Genomic DNA, 23,790 nt, shown 5'->3' with positions numbered 1-23,790 from the left:
GGAGAAAGAGGTGCTCTTTCCAGGAGGCAACTGTCTTTTATTTTTCTATAAAATGGCATAAATGTGAAAGCGTGTATTTACAAAACGTATTTACAAAAAATTGGGCAAATGAAGTGGTTACAACTAAAGGCCTCAGCATCTATTCTTGCATAAGAGAGCCACTATTTTAGATTGTTCAATCCTTATGCCATTATGAAAATTTTTCCAAGTACTCTTTTTCAAAGCAGCCTCCTGCAAATATTGTATCAGTTTAATGCTCTGCGCTATTCATATCTGCCAGCCTTTCCTTATCTGGAGGCCTCCTCTGACTTAAATGGAATGAAAGAAGAAAGCCAAGATATGCACAGGATGTCTCTATCTGAAAAAGTAGGAGCAGGTAGATAACTTTTATCACACATCCAGGCACTGAGCCAAATTTTCAGTGCATGTAAACAAGTATAACTTCACTGAAGCTGGTGGAGGCTTGCCAGTAGAAAACTCAGTAAGAGCTTGTCTTTCTCCTCACTGCAGTACCAAGCTGGTATGCTGGGATAAAACTTGAATTCCTCAGGACAAAATAAATTAATGAAAATCAATGGTTGGGATGAATAAGTGTTTGAAAGAAAATCAGAACGTTGAAACTGTAAGCCCTCTTCTTTACCTTGATATAATCTTTTTAATGAATACTGCCTTTACCCTTGGAAGTTTTAGTTAAGGTAACAGGTGATGTTCTGCATGCACGTGACTCTCTCTTATCAAAGCCATAATATTATCTCATGATGGATGAAGCTAAAGAATTTTTTCTTCAAACGTAGGGATAAATTTCTCAGGATGGCATGGCTCATTTATGTCGAATAAACTGAAATCAGCCTTGCACAGTTGTGACTCACTTCAGATAAGTGAGGACTGATCTTGTGTCAAAGTACTTTCACACTGCATCTTGTTTCCATAAACTGAAGGCACTTATGTGGCTGAAACATAAATATACCAAACACTCATATATGCTGGCAAGATTACTACAGAGAAAGTAGGTAGATATACAGTAATATAAAGAAAAAACCTGTTGCTTTGGTTTTATATAAGACCATGAGCATACAAGCTTAGAAACAAAGGTAAAAATCCATGCCAAAATTTTATATATAAAACATATGAGTACCAGCATCTTTCAAACATTTGGGAGCTAAGTCCAGCATACTGTGAACCTCAGTAAGAAATTTCTAGTCAAGAATAAATGGTACGTATTACTTAATAATTGATCGGTAGTTGGGGTGGGAAAATTACTTATCAGGTTATATTATTACTTAATTCATGCAAAAATCATGCAGAAATAGAGCTTAAATTAAGAGAAAAGGTTTGTCTTTTGTTTTGTTTTGTCTGGTCAATTTAAACAGCACAGGAAAGTAAATGAGTAAATGTGTGATTTCTCTGTCTGAGTGCACCTGTAAGAACTGCAGTACCTAAAATGAGATATATTTTATGGTAAGGTCTCAGTTTTCCCAGGGCCTAGCACACTGAAGATGCCTCGTCTTGTAAATTAATACTTATAAACTGATGTCGCTATTGCAATTGTAATAACTTTACTTAAAATGGAGCAAAACAGTTGGAAAATGCAAACAAATTTGTAATGAGGTTATATTATTTTTTTCATTTACCACATACTTTCTGAGCAGTTCATTAGCTTCTCTTTCATCTATTTGATATGTGCCTGTTGAAGATGCAGAAATAGATGCCTAGCTCACTATGAAATCTCCCAATAAACTCCATTCTGGCACAGGGAAGTTTATATGAGCAAAATGAGCAAAGACCTCTTGTGTCTCTAGGTTTTGAACACGCACACCCCAAAACAAACAGTGTTGATTGAATCAGATTTACAATGCATACAAGAAGAGCCAGACTGCGTAAGTTTGAGAAATTCGTCCTGTTTACTAGTCCTGTCGCAGCAGGCTATTGCTATTATTTTCTGGTTAGCGCACAAGGTTTATGCCCCTGTGATAATTTGTAGAAATATAGTAATTAAATTTACACTTCCCCAGTCTCTCCCATGCAAAGCAATGATCAGATTCAGGAATTAAGCACTGAATCTTTCTCACTCTACCTCTGATTCAGTTTATACACGATTTTTTTCTATTAACATTTTTCACAGGACAAATACTTCTCCACTGAATAAAGATTTATATTGCGGTTTCCTAGAATAATCCTCAAGAAGGAAAAGGTATTTCCTCCCTCACAAATCCCCTCACTCTATGCACACACTACAGCATGCTCTGAATAGGACGAAGAAAAATTAGTGAGGATACAATTACTTTACTAGAGAAAGACTGCTCTCCTCCCGCGCCAACAAGATATTATAGGTCAAGTCAAGTAAGGTCAAGTGAGTTCTTGTCATGTCCAGGAACCCTGATTTATTCTGTCAGCTGTTCACTGTCATGCAGCACGATGGGGTGAGTGTCAATACTGAGACATTGCAAAGCAACCGAACATGTTGATTTTAACAAGGGTGGCTCATGTTCACTTGAGTCCTGCTGGGTGATTATGGGTGTCATGGGGAGTGTGGGATGAACAGTATATTAGCACACATAATTTATGTACACGGCTTTCTTTGCCTTGAAGAATGCAGCCCCTGCAATGGGGAAGTCCCTTGGGTTCTCCTGAGCCATGTTATCCCTTAATGGACAAGGAGATACAAAGGAAGCAAAAGCAGAGGAGCGGGTGCCTTAAAACCCACAGCTTGTCCTCTTTACAAGCTCTCTGCTTTTGTCTTTGCTTCCTGAACATTTCAATAAAATGCATTTGCTTTTTTAGAACTGACTTGGTTTTATAGGGTACCCACAAGCACAATATTTAAAATGTTTGCCAATGTAGATTTATTGCTGCAGTTTTTAGGTTTGGTAAATAGGCATCAGGGAAGGGCAGTACTTCTTATACATGAAGCACAAAATTCATTCTTGCGAAAGACAATTACTTGGTGTCATCTTCCGAGCACTAATTTAGAGTCCCCAGCAGAAGACTTGCAGTTGCAGAGCTTTCAGAAGTGACACATGTTCCCCAGGAGTCTAGGAAGAAGAGGTTGAAAACCACTGTTCTGGGTCAAGGTGCAGTTTTATCAATTTACACAGTAAATTGTAAACATTGTATTAGTAATACTAATAAATACAGTGAGGCAAGTACCATGCAGTAACACATTGTTTGCATTTTGTAACTGCAAACAGAAGGAAACAAACTGCATCAAGGGTCAATTGAATTTCATCTTAACTGGCTACACCCAGGATTTTAAATTACAAAAACTGATCTGAGTGAACACGCTCAAACAGTGCAGCATCATATAGCCCAGCACCTCTCAGTCTGAGCAGATGCTTCGAGAAACTGCTACCTGAGCACCAAGAAATGCCAGCCATAGCAAAGACAGACAGACTACAGCCTGGGACATCTGAGCACAGTTTTGACTTTGGGGGAAGTTCAGCACCCTACCCAAGGTCACACAGCAAGACAGAAATACAGCTGGGACCCAAAGCCTTGAGTTCCTGCCTGGTAGCTACCTGCCAGCACAGTGGGGTGTAACACTTTGTAGCTCCTATTGAACTATATTTCCAAGGGCCAACGTTTCCTTTGGGAAAAAAAAAAAAAAAATGGTATATGTGCAGAGTTGTAGTGCTGCTGTTATGCAAGCAAATTATGGCATCAGCCCTGCAACATTTTTTTCTTTACTTTTATTGGTAGATTTTTTATTTTTGGCAGTCCTTTTATTAGGGATTAGGCATATTTATTTATGCTGATCTTTTTCACTCCTTTTTTATAAATACACATTTTCTGTGGGCAGAATGCGAAGCGGAACAGTTGCTGAAAGGGACCTGATGACTGTCAGAACATCCTGCACTTTCCTTAGAGCACTACTTTTTGGTCGCCTCAGATTTTACAGGCATGCTGTTCAACAGCTCAGGAGTCAAGGGCCTCACTTTGACTGGCAGCTGCAGTCATTCATCAGATATAGAGTGGAAGGTACTACAGTTGTATCCAATGATTGTGTCACCATCCAAAACTTCAATATGCTAGTAAGTGCATTTGAGAACTAGATTATTTTGTATGCATACATTTTTGTTTATTAGCACATAAAAAGTCATACAGGGTGTTTTTAACAAGTCTGGAGACACTATGGTGTAAGGTACCTGGAAACAAGGTTACCTGAAAGACGCATTACCATATACTGTAGGAAAAATCATGGCTCAGATGAATTCGGTGGCAAAGCTTCCGCTGACATCTGTGTACACAACGTTTCTCATTTTGAATATGTTATTAAGCAGGGTTTAAATGAGAGAGGATTGGAGCAATCAACTTCTAGCTGTAATATACTACATTTTTGTCTAAATGATACTGATCCAGACCTGCCCAAAATCTAGCATGTTTCTGCAGAGTTTAGTGGCTTTTGAGCCAAACCCTTCAATGCCAAAGTCTGCATTTCTGCACGGTCTTCCCTGGGAGCTGTGGTGGAGCACAAGGCTAGGCTGACACTTTGATAAACACACTGAACGAGCATCTGCTCTGTGGAGTAAAGGGAAGGGAGGAAATGTCAAAATAACAGGAAACTGCTAAAAATTACTTTTCTTTACAGATTTTGATACTACTGAAGACAAAGGAGCTGAATATAGCCAGGTAAATCAGACGGGACTTCAATGCTGTGCTACATTTCTTGCTCTGCACACGTTTCCAGTGGTTTCTCTTCTTCACAGAACTCAATTTCATTTTGAATTTCAGGTTCAGGAAAGAATTTTTGAGGCTTCCATTTCCATTCAGCTCCTGAAATATCCCACAACTCATTTCTGTTGGATATCAAAGCCATTCAATAACATTCAATACAAAACAATAACTTTTCCTGAAGCAAATCAAAAGGCTGGGTCCTTCTCTAGAAGGACTCTCTAGAATGGTGTCTAGACAAAAAAGCTGACTGCCATTCTCCTTTTTGGTGATTAATATTTAAAGTCCTTCTCCATGGAAATTCAGGTTTCCAGACCTGTTTTTATTGGTTAGAGCTGCAAACAGCAAAACACTCAGGCATATGCATAACTTTAAGCAACTGAGTAATCCCAGCACTTTGGGCTGCACTGCTGAAGGGAGTGGGAGTCTTGCCATTGAATTTTATAGGAGCATTATCGGACCGTAAGTGCTTTGCTGGTTCAAGGCCAATATTTTCTCAGACTTCAGAGGAAGCCAGATTGGGCCCGATCGCTACACAGCCTCTCCTAGAAAGACCAAAATAAAAACAAATGATACTAAGCAACAGGAATGCACATAGCATAGAGGAAACTATCACTGAACACGAGACAAGCCGAGCAAGCATTACTCATTGAAATACTGGTGTATGAGAGAATGGTAGCAGGTTGTTTTCTTCAGAGTACTGTTCATGCAGAGTTTTACAGACAGACAGTTTGTCCAAATAGCAAACAAGTCAGCATCTGTCTGAGATCCAGACAGACAAATAAACCTGCTGCAGAGCCAGAGCTGCAACATTTCTCCAGCAGAAGGTTATGCTACGGGCTACAGCATGCACTAACCAAGCATTTCTCAAACCTATAGCAACAGTGAGCAGGATCAGCCCCAGATGCAGGCAGAGCAGACACCTACCTGGGACAGCAGACTTCCAGCAGTAGCAGAATGACCATGGATCCATAATACACGTCCATTTGACTAGTTACACTAGCTCTGTACAAACTGTTTGGTGGTATGGCCTTCCCCTCACATTAGAAAATACTCTCCACTTCAGGAATTATGAAAACACCTATTTTGTATAACCCATGAAACTACATATGTACTCAAGGATTGATATGTTCTATGAATGACTTGCTACAGGTTTTCATGTAGGATCTGCCATGAGGAGACACAACCATGGCCAGCGATCAGCATAGCTCCTTTAAATGGGCTGAATCCTGCAAGAACTCAGCCTCTCATCTCTGAGACTGTTGACTGATACACTTGGACTTTAACTTAGGAATAAACCAATTTCTTTCTATGTTTTTTTTTTTTCTATAAAATATTTTTATTTGTTTTTCTTGGTGTGGCTGCTTTAGATAATATCTCTTTAGGTTAAAAATAGCAGGTGAACACTTCAGGTCTGATTCTACTACTCTGTTAAGAGTAATCCAGTTACACGCATTGCTACTCCCATTGAAGTCAGTATGATTATTTTCCTGGGTAAGATTTATCCCTGCAAAGCCACAAAATACAGACAAAAGGTTTTCTGCTATATTTGCTTCAGTGGGATAGCCCATGCTGGGAGAACATTTATTTACTCCTCTCATCCTGTTCAACCACACAATTAGCCTACTCTTTCAGGCATGTGTATCTTTTTTATGAAATATGAATCAACTACTAAATGCCCTATTGTTTCAAGCCAATTAAAATCAGTGCTCTACAGAGCACATGAACAACTCAACCCCATGAAAGGCACATACCTTGAATTGCTAACCAGCTCTGGATAGATCAGAGAATACATTTTAAATGACGATGTCACATGCAGCTTGTGAGCGAGTAAGAAACTATGCCACTATGATGTCTGGAAATAAGCACTACTGTTTTCCCTAGACACTTCATGACCTTGTGTGTTGATCTCAGTCCATTTTCCAGGACTGTAAATAAGAGCACTTGGAAAAGCTTTTCTGTTCACACATTTGTAGTTACGAGGGAGAAGTCCTGAATGGAAGCATGGCATCCATCAGGCAAGCACAGCAGGTGGCACAGGACAGACTGCATTAAGCAGATCCTACAACTGGGACTTCTACAGCATTTTATTATGGCAACAACTGAATATATATTTATCAAACAACATTAAATAGAAAAATATTGTTCCAATGCACATTCGCGAGCTGGCAAGTATCCCGTCAGCAGTTTTACTGTGGATGCCACAGGGAAGTCACTTGTTGGGATCACAAAACTGCTGAGAATCTACAGCTATATTTATCTTAGTTACCTGGAATCACTTCACTGACCCAGTAAGGAACTTCATCTGGATACCTATATACTCCCAGAGGAACTCAGATGTGGTAGAAAGATATTCAGGCTGGTTAAGCTGAACTGTTTATTAATAGTGTTGTAAACACATTATAAAGGTGACTTTTTACCCCCTTTTTTCAGTTTCACAAGTGGTTCTGCCTTCTCTGTTAATTTATACATGCATTGTTCTGTTCAGGACTATCCATGCTGAATGACTAAGAACCAAGATAGATTACAAAGTAATTTATATCAATTACAGGTTTTTGTTGTTGTTTTGTTGTTGTTGTTGTTTTTCATATTGTCCCTACTAATGCAATAGAAAAAACACAGATCAGTGTCTGGATGCTGATGACCTGAACTACAGCTCTAATCCTGGAGGCAGAAAAGAGCCCTCAGGAAACCACAGCCACACTATCATTCCCACATAAAGAAAGAACCCCAACATGAAAACAACATTTACTGGATAGCATATGTGCTAAACATGCTGCCAAAATGAGGAAGCACTAAGTCCTCTACACCTGTACCTATCAAAAACACTAATGTAATTATAGTGAGTGCATTCACAGTTTTAAAGAAAAACTTCCATCATCGCAACCATTTCTTGGCATCACCTTTATTACTTTCAGACACACAGAAAAGAAGAAAAAAATAGAAGCAGAAAGGAGTAAATGGGAGACAGCCGTGATTGTTGGCAAAGCTTCTGCTGTTTCCTTCCTGTGATCTTTATAGATTACATCACCTGCACATTGCTCTGTGTGATCACCTACAACTCCTTATCTGCACTTTCAAGACCAGTCACTGCCTACCCCAGCTTGCTTTGCATCTTCCATCCCATACCAAGAGATCGAATGAAACAAAGGAAATGGGCCCTTTCTACCAACCCTCTTTCAGACTTCCATAATTCACTGTCAAATTTCTAAACAAGTACCTTCTCCTGCCACCCACTTTGTTGGTCCTCACCCTCAAGAGGAGCTTTCTGCAAGAAATCACAAAGCTGCCTCACTGTCCTCCTTCAAGTATCTCCTTAAAATTTATGTTTTGGTGATGTCCACCAAGAGCTGACAACGGCAAATCATTGAGGCAGTGATTTGGCTCCCTCTTCCCTGTCCTCATATAGCAAAAACATCATTTGATTTGATATTAAGAGTACTGTTTTTTCTCACCAAGAAATAAGAAATTTTCAATGTCTTCACCAGAAATTCCTCACCACCAGAAGCTGAAGAAAAGAATCTTTGTCAGGAGGAAAATGAGAAATTGGAAAGATAAGCCAGAGAAAAGGCTAAAAATAATATAAAATGAGTTGTAAAGAGAGAGAGTTTAAAATGATCCTTACATACTGCAGACCAAGGATGTCTTTTCTGTAAAGATCTTCCTCTTATTTTAATTAAACTCCTTACTAGCTTGAAACAGGTACCAGCCTTGCAGCACAGCATTCAAAGATGGCTGAGAATTTTGAGAAAGAAAAATTGCACTGAAGAAAATGCAGAAGTTCAAGTAGCAGTCTAAATAAAACGGGTTTTGCTCTGAAATTCCAGCCTGATACGTTTAAATTTTTATCATCCTGTGGCATTACTAACACTTCAGAAATGTGGCATTTTAGACCATACTCAGTAACAGGGCAGGAAGGAGGAGACTGCCAGTAACAACACTGAAGTAAGAACATGTCTTTTCTCAAATCATCCAATGTTTGGAGTTCATGTAGGACCTCCAGCCAAAGTCACTTCTGATACTGAGACCTTGTCCATCAATGCCATTAGGTTTCTCCCTTCTCATTTAGAAAGGGAGACCGATAGTCATTTTTAATCCCCACCAAAGACATGTTTTCCTATACAGTCTTTTGAGCTGCCAAACCATGAGCCAGACCTTTCTATAGCAACAAAGCACAGTAGGAGTCATCCCTTCTGGAAGCTTGGAAGGGCAGGAAGAGAGATACGCCAGGGTATCTCTATTTATACCTTTAAATCCTATGAGGAGACTGGCGGGGCATGAGGACCGTGGCCAGCTAGGAATTCCTTGCAGTGCTGGTATTGCTAGCTACTCTGAACCTAGATATCTATGCCCAAGCTAACTACTACTCAGTGGAAATTACAATTACAACTTGTGCTATGCAAGTTTTTCTAGACAAATATAAGAAAGATATACTGGAAGCTAAGGGATCCTTGTTGTTGTTGTTGTTAATACATACAGACATATTTTTAATGACTTGCTTAAGCCACACAAAATAATCAAGTAATTGTGAGATTTAAAAAAAAAAAAAAAAGATAATAAAGGGTTCCATCCTGGAACTACTGGAAACCATGGAAGGGTCTACCAAGTCTGCCCACAGACATGGGCAGTTAGAGGAGGGGCAGCTGAGTGAAATAAAATTGCATATTTAATATTACCAGAACCAATTTACTATACAAGGAAAAATGTTTATTTGATCAAGATCTATCACATTTGATAAGCGTTTCTTGGTACACCGAGTTTTTCCAAAATGAGTCAAATACTAGCATGCAATGTTAATAATGCACATAAATAAATTAATTAAAAAATAAAAAATAAAGATTTGTTTCTGAAAGCTAAGAGAGAAAGGGGGAAAAAAAAAAAAGGCCTTTCTAAGAGGTAACCTGTTTAAAGTATAGATCAGCATACAATAAAATAAAAACATATTTAATGACCAAGCAAATCTGCTTGCAATTTATTGAGATAAAACAGAATTTGCTTCTACACATTCCAAAATAAGAATGTCTGTTAGGTAAGTCACAAGAAACTCATTTTAAACTCTATTTTTAGAACACTTCTTAATAGTTCCCATGGAAAAAAAAACATCCTTTCAGTACAGATTCTGAGAAACTTTAAGCAGATTATTTAATTTCTGTTTCTCTTTTCAGCCAAGCTGGTTTTATTTTTCATTTTTAAGATTGTTTTATTATTATTTTTTTACCTGAAAGGGTCATATCAGTCTCTAGTGTAAAAATCAGTATACATCAAGATTGAACTTGCTCTCTTCAGCCCTCATCAGATAAAGTTTTGCAGCTTTGACTGTCACAATGCCCTCATTGATCAATTTCAATGGTTTAAATTGTTGCACAAACCCAGAGACTTTTCCTCGTTTTAACTGTCTCATTAGACACTATTACCTGGTACAGGATTGTCCATTCTTTTCCTTCCTTCTTTAGTTTTCAAAGATTCATAGAAGGGTTCAGGTTGGATGGGACCTTAAAAATCACCTGGTCCCAGCCCCCCGCCATGGGCAGGGACACCTCCCACCAGACCAGGTTGCCCAAAGCCCCATCCAGCCTGGCCTTGAGCACTACCAGGGATGGGGCATCCACAGCTTCTCTGGGCAGCCTGTGCCAGTGCCTCACCACCCTCACAGTGAAGAATTTCCTCCTAACCTCTAATCTCCATCTCCCTTGTTTTAGTTTAAAACCATTCCCCCTTGTCCTGTCATTATTTGCTCAAGCAAAAAGTTGTTCTCCATCATTTTTACAAGCACCCTTTAAGTACTGAAAAGCTGCGATGAGGTCTCCCCAGAGCCTTCACTTCTGCAGGCTGAACATCCCCAGCTCTCTCAGCCTTTATTCATAGGAGAGGTACTCTAGCCCTCTGATCAACTTCGTGGCCCTCCTCTGGACCTGCTCTAACAGCCCCACATCCTCCTTGTGCTGGGGGCCCCAGACCAGGATGCAGCACTCCAGGTGGGGCCTCACAATGGCAGAGCAGAGGGGCACAATCCCCTCCCTCCACCTGCTGCCCACCCCTCTGTTGGTGCAGCCCAGGACGCAGTTGGCCTTCTGGGCTGCAGGCACACACTGCTGGCTCATGTCGAGCTTTTTGTCCACCAGAGCCCCTAAGTTCTTCTCTGCAGGGCTGCTCTCAGTGGGTTCTTCTGCCAGTCTGTGCTCATGTCTGGGATTGCCCTGACCCAGGTGCAGCACCTTACACTTGGACTTGTTGAACCTCATTAGGTTCATGTGGGCCCATTTCTCAAGCTTGTCAGGGTTCCTCTGGATGGCATCCATTCCTTCTGTTGTATCAACTGCATCACTCAGCTTGGTGTCATCTGCTGAGGGTGCTCTTGATCGAATTGCCTACGTCATTGAAAAAGACATTAAACAGTACTGGTCCCAATTGGACCCCTAAGGGACACCACTTGTCACCAGCCTCTTCCTCGACATAGAGCCACTGACCTGGTACCACTCTCTGGGTGCAGCCTTCAAGCCCATTCCTTATCCACCAAATGGTCCACCCTTCAAATCCATCTCAGTCCAATTTAGAGATTGGGATCTTGTGTGAGACCATGTCGAAGATTTTACAGAAGTCCAGTTAGATGACATTGGTCAGTCTTCCCTTGTCCATTGATGCAGTCACTCCATCATAGAAGACCACCAGATTGGTCAGGCATGATTTTAGTTTGGAGAAGAGGAGGCTCAGGGGAGACCTCTCTACAACTATCTGAAAGGAAGTTGTGGGGAGCTGAGGGTCAGCCTCTTCTTGCAGATAATCAGCGATAGAACAAGAGGGAATGGCCTCAAATTGTGCCAGGGGAGGTTCAGAATGGAAATTAGGAGACATTTCTTCTCAGAAAGAGCAGTCAGGCATTGGAACGGGTTGCCCAGGGTTGTGGTGGAGTCACTGTCCCTGGGGGTGTTCAAGGAAAGGTTGGACCTTATGCTTAGGGACATGGTCTATTGAGTTATATTGGTGGTAAGGGTATGGTTGGACCAGATGATCTTGAAGGTCTTTTCCAACCCAGATGATTCTATGATTTGCCCTCGGTGAAGCCATGCTGACTATCTTGGATCACCTCCTTCTCGTGCTTGTGCCTTGACATTGCTTCCAGGAGAATCTGTTCCATGATCATCCCAGGCACAGAGATGCTCGTCACTTACTCTGGGAGGGACTTTGCTCCCCCAGCCATCACCTACATGTCCAGGGAAACAAGAGACATGGGAAGCCTGACTAGCAGCGTAGGCCAAGGCAAAGAAGTTAAGCACCTCAGCCTTCTCCACGTCTGTCATTACTGGTCCTCCCTTCTCATTTATGAGAAGGGGGCACGCTTTCCTTGGCCTTTGTTTTCTGGCCTATGTACCTACAGAATCCCTCCTTGTTATTCTTTGCATCCCTTGCCAAGCTCAGTTCCATCTGTGCCTTGGCTTTCCTGATCCCATCCCTGAACAACCAGACAGCATCCCTGTACTCTTCCCAGGCCACATGTCCCTGCTTCCACTGCCTGTGCATTTCCTTCTTCTGCCTCAGTTAGACCAGCAAGTCCTTGCTCAGCCGTCCCAGTTTCCTATCCTCCCTGCTCGATTTCTTACGCAAGGGGATGGAGAGTTCTTGTGCTCTAAGAAAAGCATCTTTAAAGAGTCACCAGCTCTGTTCAGCTCCTTTGTCCCTAAGGTCAGTGTTCTGGGAATCTCATCAACTAGGTTTTTAAACAGCTGGAAGTTCGCTCTTTGGAAGTTCAGGGTCCTGACTTCGCTCTTTGTCAGTCCCATATCCTTCCACATCACAAACTCAGCCAAGGCCTGGTCACTGCAGCCCAGACTGCCTCCAATCTTAACCTTTTAATGAGTTCATCCGCATTGATGAGCACCAGGTCCAGTAATGCTTCTCCTCTGGTTGGTTTGTCCAATACCTGGACGTTATACTCAATGCATTCCAGGAGCCTCCTGGATTGCTCACAGCCGCCTGCTGTGTAGCTTTCCCAGCAGACATCCATGTGGTTGAAGTCCCCCATCAGGATGAGAATGTGCGAGCGTGTTGCTTTTTGTAGTTGAAGCAAGAATGCCTGATCAACAAGCTCCCCTTGATCAGGCAGCCTGTAGTAGACCCCAACCACGAGGCATCCTTTATTGGTGTGGTCCTTAACGTTCACCCACAAGCTCCCAACCTGTCCGTGACTGTTTCTCAGAGGCAGCTCTTTGCAATCAATCCCTTCCCTAACACAGAGGGCAACACTCCCACCCCTCCTTCCCTGCCTTTCTCTTTTGCAAAGCTTGTAGCCCTCGATTCCAGTGTTCCAGCTGTGTGATTCATAGTTTTAGCCTCTCTCCATTTTTCAGGCTCACACAAACTTGCTGTTTGCACCAGTTTAGCAGTATTCTCCATGATTCAGCTGTGTTCTTTATTGGTACAACTTCAAAATGCAACCCAGAGTCTTCAAATAATTTGCCCTGTTCCAGTTCTGGGAACAGAATTCAAAGGGCTGACCAAGAGCTTCACAGCATCTTGCATGCACTGTATCTCCATGCCTCTGAGCAATCTAGCTTCTGCACCCATGACCTCCTTCTAGTCTGTCCCCTACAAAGAGGGAGGGCAGCAAAAGGCCAAAGCTGGTTTTACGTCTTTGAGATGTAAAAACATATTGAGAAACTTCAGAAGACTTTGAATCAAACCTTTGACTGAAAAATATTTCTGATTATTCATTACCAACTTACATTCTTCCTTCATGTGCTCATTTTTTAGGTATTCTCTGGCAAAGACTCAATATCTCTGATCTGTTGATTCATAAATTTCATTTTTGCCTTCACATTTCAAACCAGGTTCAGCTCTGCAGAGGTTTATCCAGGAACAAAACAACACTTTTTCTAAAGAAGACATAGAAAAGCTGCAAATGGGTGACCGGCTTGTCTCAGGAATAGCCGCTATCATCATGAATAACAACATAGCAAGGAAACTGCTCTTCAAGTTAGGTCCTAATCATCCAACTGTTCCATGATGCACCCATAACAAGGGCAGGACTTGTTAAAGCAAATGCAAGGGGAATAACCCAGCAGCAAACAGATGGAGCAGTGATCCACTTCTTATGAGAGGTCTCATTCCAGTCCCTAATTGTTAGCAGAAATAATAGGATGCTATTTATTACATGCTGCAGCATTTTGTCAACCTAAAGCTTCCCCCCTCCCTTTTCTTCTTAATTAGTACCTGGCCTTTACCATCTGCTGAAAAGAGATATGATAGCAAACACCAGATTATCTTCATGAGTATTTGATACAGCTAACTGTTCCATGTCAGAATTGCCTAAAATGTTTTTCACTGAAGGAAATGATAAATCACAGCCCTTATTTTTCAGCACACATTCCAAGGCAATGGTTTCCAAACTGTTTTGGACCTTGCCCTACTGTCAACTCTCGGCATTACTTACACACCATCAATCACCATTACTGTCAAACATTTAGCCGAACTCCTAGGAAAGCATGGCTTTGTATGCCAGCTGTAAACCATGCCCTCACAGGCCACTGTTTGGGACACTCTCCCACTAACAAACAGGTTTATACACAAAAACCACAGTGAAGCCAGGACCAAGACACCACTATGTATGAGGGAGATCTGGGACAAGAGAAGATTTCTGGGGACAAGAGAAGATTTCTGTCTAAGTCCCGTATGGACAGGAATAAGTGACAACCCCATGTCCAGAAGAGATCAACAATCATATTTTTCTGTGCAAGCTGGAAGATTAATGACAAAATGCCTTTTCTCTCGACAGACCACAAATATTTGAAAGTATCTGGTAGAAGGAGTCCACTAAGAGAGTGCAATACAATGGTTGAGGTGCCTGGAAAAGACACAAAGGGAACACATACCTTCCTCACACCTCCCTTTGTGCATCTAAATGAGCTCACGCAGCATGTGTACATCTGTTACTCGACTGGAAGCTCCTGAAGGTGCTGGTGCCTCCCAGACACTCTGGCATCATGGTGAAGTATCATCCCCGTCACAACACCAGCCCTACCTAGTTCTGTGAGGCTGCATCCCCCTCCTTCACCCTCTCCTTTGCAGGCCTGCTCTTCCCCCATGCATGGGGGTGTCAGCAGCTCCAAGAACCTGAACAACAAAACTCTTTGATTCACTTAATTATGTGACCCTGAGGCGCTGTGGGCTCCCAGTCTGACTTCAGATTTAAGTTCTATGAAAGTAACACTGAAGCCTGACACCTGCTCAAGAGTTGTGTGGGAGGGCTCACATTGTCTGCTCCATTGCTGAAACCTCAAATTTTGATGCTTCCAAGCTTTCCCCAGCAAGCCGTTTTCCAAACTTGAAAGTTATGCAAATGCTTGAAAAGAGGAGAGACAGGGAGTTTCTTTCCAGCTGACTGTATGAGGATTTTAACTTTTTGGCCTCCAGTTAGCAGAACATCTACCAATTCATGTGAAGCTATAAGTATGTCATCAGGATACCACATGCTTTGATAATTACTGTAGCAGGTATTAAAGTTAATCCTGTGCTGTAAAGATCACTTACAAAACACAATAACTGAACCAGAAGTCCTTATGTGAGACAGTCATAAAATCAGCGGCTAAAAGTGCCAGTGCGTCTCCGACATGTCCGGCACAAACTGGAACCTGAAATTCCTGCCTGAGCAGCCTGTCAGGAATCCAACTGTCCCACGATTATGAAATCTGAGGCATGACAGAGCAGCTTATGTCAGATCTACTGCATATCCATGAGCCTTAAACCAAGACTTGTAAATATAACCCATGTGCTTCCTGGCTTGTGAAAAGGGTCACGAGCAACTGGTGAAATTTCAGACCAAAATAGCCAATGCATCATTTGAAGGACCCAGTTCTTCTTCCTTTAAAGACCAAACACCCATACACCCATCCCAGATGCACTGGTCCTACCCAAATATACTCCTAATGTGAAACATCCCATTCTGGAGAAAGCCTAAAAAAAACAAACAAAACAAAAAAAAAACCACCACGGCCATCTATATTCTAAGTTGTCTCAATCTTGACTCAATTCAGGACACAAAGCTAAGGTCACCTTAACAGGCATGCTAGAGGGGGACAGGTATCCATCTTCCTCACCCTAACACTCTTCTTCGTGACCTCCCTGCAGCAGCTGACATGTTATTGTGGTTTGATTTATACAAGTGGTGAAAGTCCTGAGAAATATGCTAAGATAGTTTCAGTCTTTCCCAATAGGAGTAATTCAGTGAACTGAATAATAATGGGAAACAGCATGTCTTTGTAACATTTCCCTTTGGTCAGTGTTTTCTCTGTTTTTTTCCGAACCCCTTTGTATCTTACCGCATTGAATAATAAATTCAGTACACAAGCGGGATTCTAAACAGTCAGCATCCGGTGTCAATACCAAATATCACCACCTGCTGCCACCAGAACTGTCTGGCCAAGACTGGTTTAAAAGTGAAGAACAATTATAACCCAGTAACAGTGCTTGAAGGTAATTTTATCTTGAATCATTTGCAGGCATAAAAGTATTGTTTTGCCTGAAGATTTCCCAATAGCAGAGTACACTGTGGTTGATTTGCTGTGTCCTCTGAAAGTAGCAGCCATGAATCTGTATCCCTGCCTAGACACCAGAACCTTCCTGTATGTTCGAATGAGAGCTTCAGCTCTTAATAAACACCAATCAATCCAAACAGTGCAGTAGCATAAGCTGCTAGAAGAATATCAAGCCTGTGCATGCTATAAATTGGCTCAAGTCCAAGGTATTGATCATCATCTTCAAGGCTTCCCCCCCTCCCAAGTCTAGGATATGTAAAAGGCAATGTGTTAAGGGTGAGTGGCGGAAATTTTCTAAAAGACCAGGACTACAACCCTGCCAGGAATATAACCTCACTACTCACAACTCTACACATATGACTTCTCTGACCTCATTGTCCTCTGACAAAATCAGAGAAATATCCAGTTTTTAAAAATAAAAAATCCTTGCTAAAGTAAGATATTCTATAGAACTCATTTCTCTTCAACCAAATAGCAAAGAAAACATAACAGAACCTGGTCCTTAGGCAACGAAACATGGAATAGATGTTGCCTTGCAATAAACTCACCTAGAGATGCATGGGGAAGAAAAAAAGGCAATGGAGGGCAAGGAGATGGAGAAGACACAAACAGATTGGCTGTACACAGAGTAGCTGGCAAAGCTGAAGGGTGCAGTGTCTTTGGGGAGCAGACAGAGGAGGTGGCTTAATATGACAAAAGGCACATGATTCCCAGTTTTGTATATGGCTTTAACAGCTAAGAGCCAGGAGGAAAACCATATATTTTTTAAACCATATTCTTTACCAGTGCTGTTTCCACTAGTCTGAATTATTTTAATCAGGCTCATTATCCTATTCATTAACCATGAAGTAGAGGTAATTCTCAGTGAGCTTTGAGTTACAAAGCTATTAAGGCTAAATGGCTATTAACATTATTAATCTAAATGAGACTTAGAAACTAGTCAAACTGAGGTTAAAACCAGAGCAAATAGACAAATTAACAGGAACACTGAAGTTAAATGGCCATTTTTGTCAGACTGTCAAACTGAGATGACAATGAATAAATCTTCATAAATCCTTAAACAGGGAGTTAAAAGAGGTAGTTATTTAGGTAGTTACAAATCATATGAACAACTTTTTGCCTGCAGCAATAAAACCAAATTTCAGCTTGGTGTATATTTTAGTGCTGGAACCAAATTACTGTTTATGTCTAGATCACAATCTCAAGACTAGCGAAGGCTTCCTCTCACAGTTTGTGTTGTATGGAGACTAATCTGTTTCCTTCTACCTTGCAGCAGAAATTACGGACTTCAGCAGAGCAATCTTTGAGGGAAATGTCTAGCAGTTTGCATGCCCAAATTTGAGTGTATATAAACACACACACAACTGACAACTTAATTTCTCTGGAACCTTTCACAAAATGAAACACAAAGATTTCAGTCTGGGATTTAAACTATAGAAATTTAAGAGTTTGATCTTGGTCTCCAGGTGAGGTTCCTGCAGGAATTCATAAGCACGAAGCAGCATCAAGCTGCTTAGCTTTACCAGGCTTCATAGGATGATTTGCCATCCCAAAAGATCAGGCCTTCATCCCACCGTTTGGCCCTCAGCTGGCCTCCCCACAGCATCTCTGCTGGAGCCTGAGGACAGCATGGAGCCTGCCTTGGATTCAGACAAGTACACAGACCAGGCAGTTCAGTCTGTGCTGCTGAGACAGACGTTTCCTTAAAATAGACCTGTGATTATGATAAGTAACAAAAGCAGTAAAAAGGAAGGTGTGAGGCGTTCCCTGAGCCCTCCTCTCTGCAATAGGTAATCAAAGCATACCTTTGACATTACCAACATCTGGTTGAACTTCTAAAATGCCAGAAAGAGCCAAAAAGACTCTGAAAGTGAACAGATCACAGAGGTACAGCAGCAAGAATGAAGCAGAACAGGTCTGTGTCCTTGCAATCTGGCATTGTCCACCTGGGTCATTCAGCCCTCTGGCATAAAGCAGCAAGGAATGGACAATTTCTCCCATTTCCTGCTCCCAGGCTTGCCAGGAGAGTTTAAAAGATAAATTCTCACAATCAGTGTGTTTATTGTTTCTCTTCCATGGAAGAGATCTGGAAAACTAGGTGTATAAACAACAGGAGTTATTAAACGTGAAGGTGTACAAAATATCTTGGTAACCAACCTCACATTTTGTTCTTTTGCTTATCTCCTAACACATCTGAAAAACATGTCCCAGAAAATATATTAATGACCAGAAAAGAAGATGAAAAAGGAAAAAGGGGAGTTTTCAGTGATAACTTGGAAGGGCTCTATAGCTCTGTACTGACTAAGAGCCACTCCGCTTTTGTTCTTGCCGACCCAGCCACTAGATTATATTGAGGAAACAATTATTCCCCTCTTAAATGTGCCTCATCTCCTGCGTAGATATGACTTCATTTGTCCTGCCCCATGCATGCACCATCCCCACATCCAACCTGTGATTCATATCCTTTCCCAGGGTGTCCTCTAAAGATTTCTGGCTCTGCTTGCCCTGGGGAGCCTTTTCACCTTCAGGTCCTGAAACAAGTTCTGCTATCCCGTGTGTTGGTGAGGGGTATCTCTGCCTGACTTTCAGAAACAATAGCAATTCTGGAAGAATTTTTTAAGGCTGAATGTCATTCACCTCATTAGGGCTGCTTCATAGGAAAAATAGCTTGGCAAGAATAAGCACCAAGTGGAAAACAGATGCTAAAATTAGTTGGTCAGTTCCTCAGCCATCTACAGCTCCACTGGAAGGTGTGCACAGCCTGCCCTGTAAGACTGGATTTCTATTCCAGTCCCACACAGCCAAACTGCAACAGGATCTTCTATCATTTTTCAAATCAGAAAGCAAGTCTATCATCTTTGAGGCAAAACAGACAGTATCCTATGTTAGTCACGCAGCAAACCCATTGGTGACTGAAACTTCTTTCTCCAGCTTGTTGATAACTTTCCAAACTGAAGCTTTGAACAGCTTTCCTCATTTTAAATGAGCTCCCCTCCACAAACGCATTCAATGTGGCAGTGTGATTGTTAGGGGATTTTTGAGTAGGTCTCAAATTTCATTACTGTATGCAGATTATTTCAGAAAAGTGAAATCAGTCTTCAAAGGTAGTACAGCCTACTAGCATCCCTCTTGTCCAATTCTTGCTCCATTCAGTTGAGTTTTGCGTACAGAGGGAAGTGATTCAGAAAAGAATCATTTTCTGTGGTAACCAGTGCTGGAAAAGCATCAATGAAATCACCACCACATCAATCAGCACTCATTTTTGCTGGGCCCTGCTCCACACTTACAAACTCCTCAAAGCAGATGCAGACGGAGGCAAAGCACACTGCTCTGTAGGAGCTCAGGGCATAGGACCTCACAGGAGGGCTGCAGTGTCGATCCCATAGCGTGAAACCGTCTGATCTGGCCAGATTTAATTTTACTTTATTATTTAGAGGAGAGGGGAAAATGCACCCAACTGACCCATCAGTAAGCCAGAGAGAGTGCCTGCTTACCTACACGGGAAGGACTTTTTCATGAAAACAAGGATCACTTATTTTCTTGGCAACACCATTTTACTTACATCCTTCTGCACAAATTAAATAAAAATGCTACGCAAATACTTCCTACGCTACTACATGCATAGCCAAAATATAACTTACTATTTGAAGATATAATTTTAGACCTTGCACTCAGCATATATTAGAACATATAGTTTTGTATATTTATATCATTTTCTTGATTCACAGATGAGTGACAAACTGGAGAAATGTTATTTTTAGTGAAAAGAGAGGCAGGCAGAAAAATTCATATCAATATCAATCTCTAGAAGACGACCACACTTGAGATCTTTTTCAAGAGTTACCAAAGAACTACATTTGCCATATGTCCACAGTTAAAAGTTATAGGGCAGAACTGCATTAGGCACCAGCTGCCCAGTAACCCGTGTGACTGCACTGCTCATTTCAGCAAGAGATCTTTTGTTTCTTTATGGCCAGCTACCAGGCAGGCATGGATGCAGGTCTTGCTCCTTGGAGAATCTTTGCAGGCATCCAGTCTTAAGAAACAACACAACAGTCAGTAGCTAGAGAGGATGAGGTAATAAAATCTTCAGTAATGCCATCATTCCAAATATACAGTGCCCAGACTGGGGACAGCATGAGAGAAGGACTTACTGGGCTCACCCAGGTCTTATCTGTGTCTTTGCTTCCCAAGCTACTCTTAGCTGAGCTCTTAAGGAATTCGTTTATGTCATTGAGATAGCATGGAGCTGTCTTTGGTCTCCCAACTCAGTTCTACAAATTCTCTCATTAGCCTTGTTCTTTATCTACCATCTGTCTCTTTTCCTTTTTCTTCCAGGTCTGACTGATGTGGCTATTACTAGAAAACTTCTTCGTTCCATAATGGGAATTTGCATGATTGTCCACATTATTTTCTTAGTGAATTCCAGTAGCCCAAAATAAAAGGATCAGATTCTGATATTGCCTAAGCCTATATAAGGCTGGAATAACTCCGCTGATTTGAAGAGATTTTGCCTGGATTTACATTGGTATGAGTAAGATAAAAATCTGGCCCGGAGTTTCTCTTCCTTCACTCAGCTTGGACTTTGCCACTCATACAACCCCGGCTGCTAATAATTTGATTAAAACCGGAGACAGGCTTTTCCTCAGAGGTTGACATTCCATGGTCTTTCCAGCTATAGGACCTCAGCTGTCTGTCCCACGAAGCTTCTGTTTGCTGAAGAAATTTAAACCTCCAGCCTAACTTTCAATTAATAACTTGAAGCTTTTACGAAAGCGCCAGAGTTTTTAACAATCTCTAAATGCATAAAAAACTTCAAAATCAGCAAACTGCTACTTGTTTGGGCTCCAACACAGCCATACACTGGTTGAAAATTTTTGCAGTATCGTCCCCTCTGAGGACTTCTTGTACACTCCAGAGGGATATAGAGTGGCTTTACTGTGAGTAAGAACTGGGCACTTTATGTTTAGCATTTCTCTTGCTGTTTATTGTCAGTAATTCTCTGCAGCACAGTGATTTCATCTTGCAGATAAGATGCATATGGTTGTTAATTGGCTTCTGCTATTGAGATTTTTGTCCTCCCTTGACTCCGCCTGTCCCGGAGCATGCTACGCTGGCAGCGGCGCTGCACCACGAGCCTTTCCTGACAGTTCATTGTTGCACACAGTTTCCCCCCAGGGCAGCAGCAATTGTGCAGCAGCAAAGACCGCAGACACCAGACGGTTTCTTCTTATGGGTCACTGCCGGCAGCAGACGCAATAACACTGCACAATCAAATGCCACTGAAGCCAGCAGGACCATGGATGGGCTCTAGGTCAGCAGAGCCCGGGCAGCTGCTCATTCATCCTGCTGTGTTACACAAGGTCCGCTGGCTGTGCAATGCTGGTGCACGGCGTGATATCTCCTCCAACAAAGTGGCTTTCCTTGCTGCTGGTTTATCTAAAGCACTTTGAAATCAGTGGAAAACCTGTGACACCCTGCAGTTTTTGCTTTAGCTGAGTGGCATGGCCATCAACAGAGTTTAAATCAAGAAGCTTACTGTAGCTGAAATTATCTAGACCAAGATCCATCATCAGGGTAATATCATTTTTAGCTTGCTGCCTGAGGGCACATAACTGACATTTTGTGTATATAAAGTATTGGCGTTCCTCATATGCCAAAGTTTAAACCACAGAAAGAATCTTCTGGCAGATCATAACAGACGCTCCCCAGAGGCAGCTGAAATGCTCCATTATCTGTGCGTGCCTGTGTTGACTAAAAGTTACACATAGGCTGCACTCCACTGTCCAGCCAGCCAGGGCACAATGCAGGCCTTATCCCTGCTGCTTCGGAGCAGGAGATCCCACCAGCATCGGCGCTGCATTCCCACAGGCGCCACAGGAGCCCAGCATGGGGAACCCCCATGCCCCTGCCAGGCTCTGTAGGGTCACCGCGCTGGGCACGCCATGCCAGGAACAGGGCACACAAGGAGACGGGGTAACACGTGGGGTCAGCTAGGAGGCGATACCAAGGGTTATGGACTAGAAAGGAGTGGGAAGTCTGTGAAGCAGCTTGCACAGAGAATACCAGGGTGTCTGTTCCTAACCTCACGCACCAGATTTTCCTCCCCCCAGAGCCCTAGGAGGAGGGGAAGTTTTCATCAGCACTCATTTCTTAGGGCTGTTTGAATGGGCTCTCTTCAGACTTCAGTATTTGTTTCTCAAATCCTCACTTTCTTACTTATAAATCTAGAATGGAAATAGGAAAAGCTACCAGAGTGAGCAGTGTTTATCTTTGCAGTGGTTTTTATAGAAAGAGATTGAAGGTCTGTTTGCAGTAGTAAATGTTGTGATTTTTAATTATGAGAAAGCCAGTCAACATAGTGTCATTTCAGCTCTTCCATTTAAAGCTGGAAGATGAAAGAGAGCAGGAATTGTCTAACTAAGCCTCTTTCCCTAAGTAAAAATGGCAACATTTTAGAACAAATAGATTTGTGTTACTGAGACGAGTTTATATTAAGTTTTCTCCCTTCAACTTTGTAATTTATACCAAATCCCTCACCACTGTTTCTGTGGCATTAGAAGAGTCTTAAATTCAGTGTAGTTGTAATTTAGACCCATTGATAATTTTATTTGTATTTCCAGTCAGGCTCATGTCAAGGAGGGTTTGCCACTGCATAACTCACTCCTCAGACCCTGGCTCAGTCACACTCTGCCACTGCAGGTAAAGCAGTTAAGCGTGTGCAAGTTTAGACATACTCAATAGGCCAAAAATAAGAGTTATTACAAATGGCTGAGCTTTGATCCTTTCCCATGGTATTTATCAGATTCACGCTTCATCCCATTTCCAATGTTATGAGAAATCAGCACTATAAGGGATTCCTACCTCATCTACAAGATTTCCACATATTCTGATCAAACACTGCAGGAGAGTGCAATAATTTTCTGTAAAGGTGCATACACCTCTATGCAATAATATAACCAGTTCAGCCAGCCATCGTTTTCCCCATTGTTCAAAGCTATGATTCTGTTTTCTGCCTGTTCCCGTATTACATAGCTGCTGCCTTCCCTCCACAAACATTAAGTTCATCTTGAGGGTAGGCTCAAGTGGTTGACCTATAACAAAGTAAACACATGTAGCTCAATCACATGAGCTCAACGCATGCTTGTGTGAGGTTGCTTGACAGTCTAGGGTCTGTGAAAGCAAACGTGTAGCTGCAGCAGTGCAGGCTGCTCCAGAGGGGATAGTTTACACAAAGGCAAAGCAGAGTTTAGATGAATATGCTCTGGTACGGAGATGTTGCAACCTTGGCCAAGATCACTCACCTCACAGAGCTTCATTTCACAGCCCCCACGGCAGTGAAAATCACATTTTCCACTCACTGGAGTGCTCACCCCTGCCCATCAACAGTCTGCCCCGACACTTGCCTCTGTTTAGGGACTATCCCTGGCTGGTTTTGCTTTGGCCAGGCTCTCAGAAGCACCAAGGCTGAGCACATCAGAGCAGGAGGAAGGAAAGGTTGGAGTGGCTGATCAGAGCATCACATCACGCCCCTCCCCATAACCCCCCCGCCCACAACGGCGGGGAGGACACCTCCCCGGGCCCAGTAGAAAGT

General features: G+C 42.1%; 1 long non-coding RNA gene across 6 annotated transcripts in view; it reads right to left on the bottom strand.

Moving 5' to 3' along the window:
• Positions 1-9,043, bottom strand: part of LOC121061286 — a 137,651-nt gene extending 128,608 nt beyond the window's left edge. For 3 of the 6 annotated variants that reach the window (XR_005815026.1, XR_005815029.1, XR_005815023.1), the window contains exon 1: positions 8,294-9,043. This is a non-coding gene — a long non-coding RNA (uncharacterized LOC121061286). The remainder of the gene's footprint in view (positions 1-8,293) is intronic. The other 3 variants (XR_005815025.1, XR_005815028.1, XR_005815024.1) reach the window with 3 other exon arrangements.
• Between the last annotated feature and the right edge of the window lie 14,747 nt (positions 9,044-23,790).

The sequence above is a fragment of the Cygnus olor genome, chromosome Z (assembly GCF_009769625.2).
Source record: "Cygnus olor isolate bCygOlo1 chromosome Z, bCygOlo1.pri.v2, whole genome shotgun sequence".
NCBI lineage: Eukaryota > Metazoa > Chordata > Aves > Anseriformes > Anatidae > Cygnus > Cygnus olor.
The sequence above is the reverse complement of the archived record's forward strand: the minus strand, read 5'-3'. Positions and strand labels throughout refer to the sequence as shown.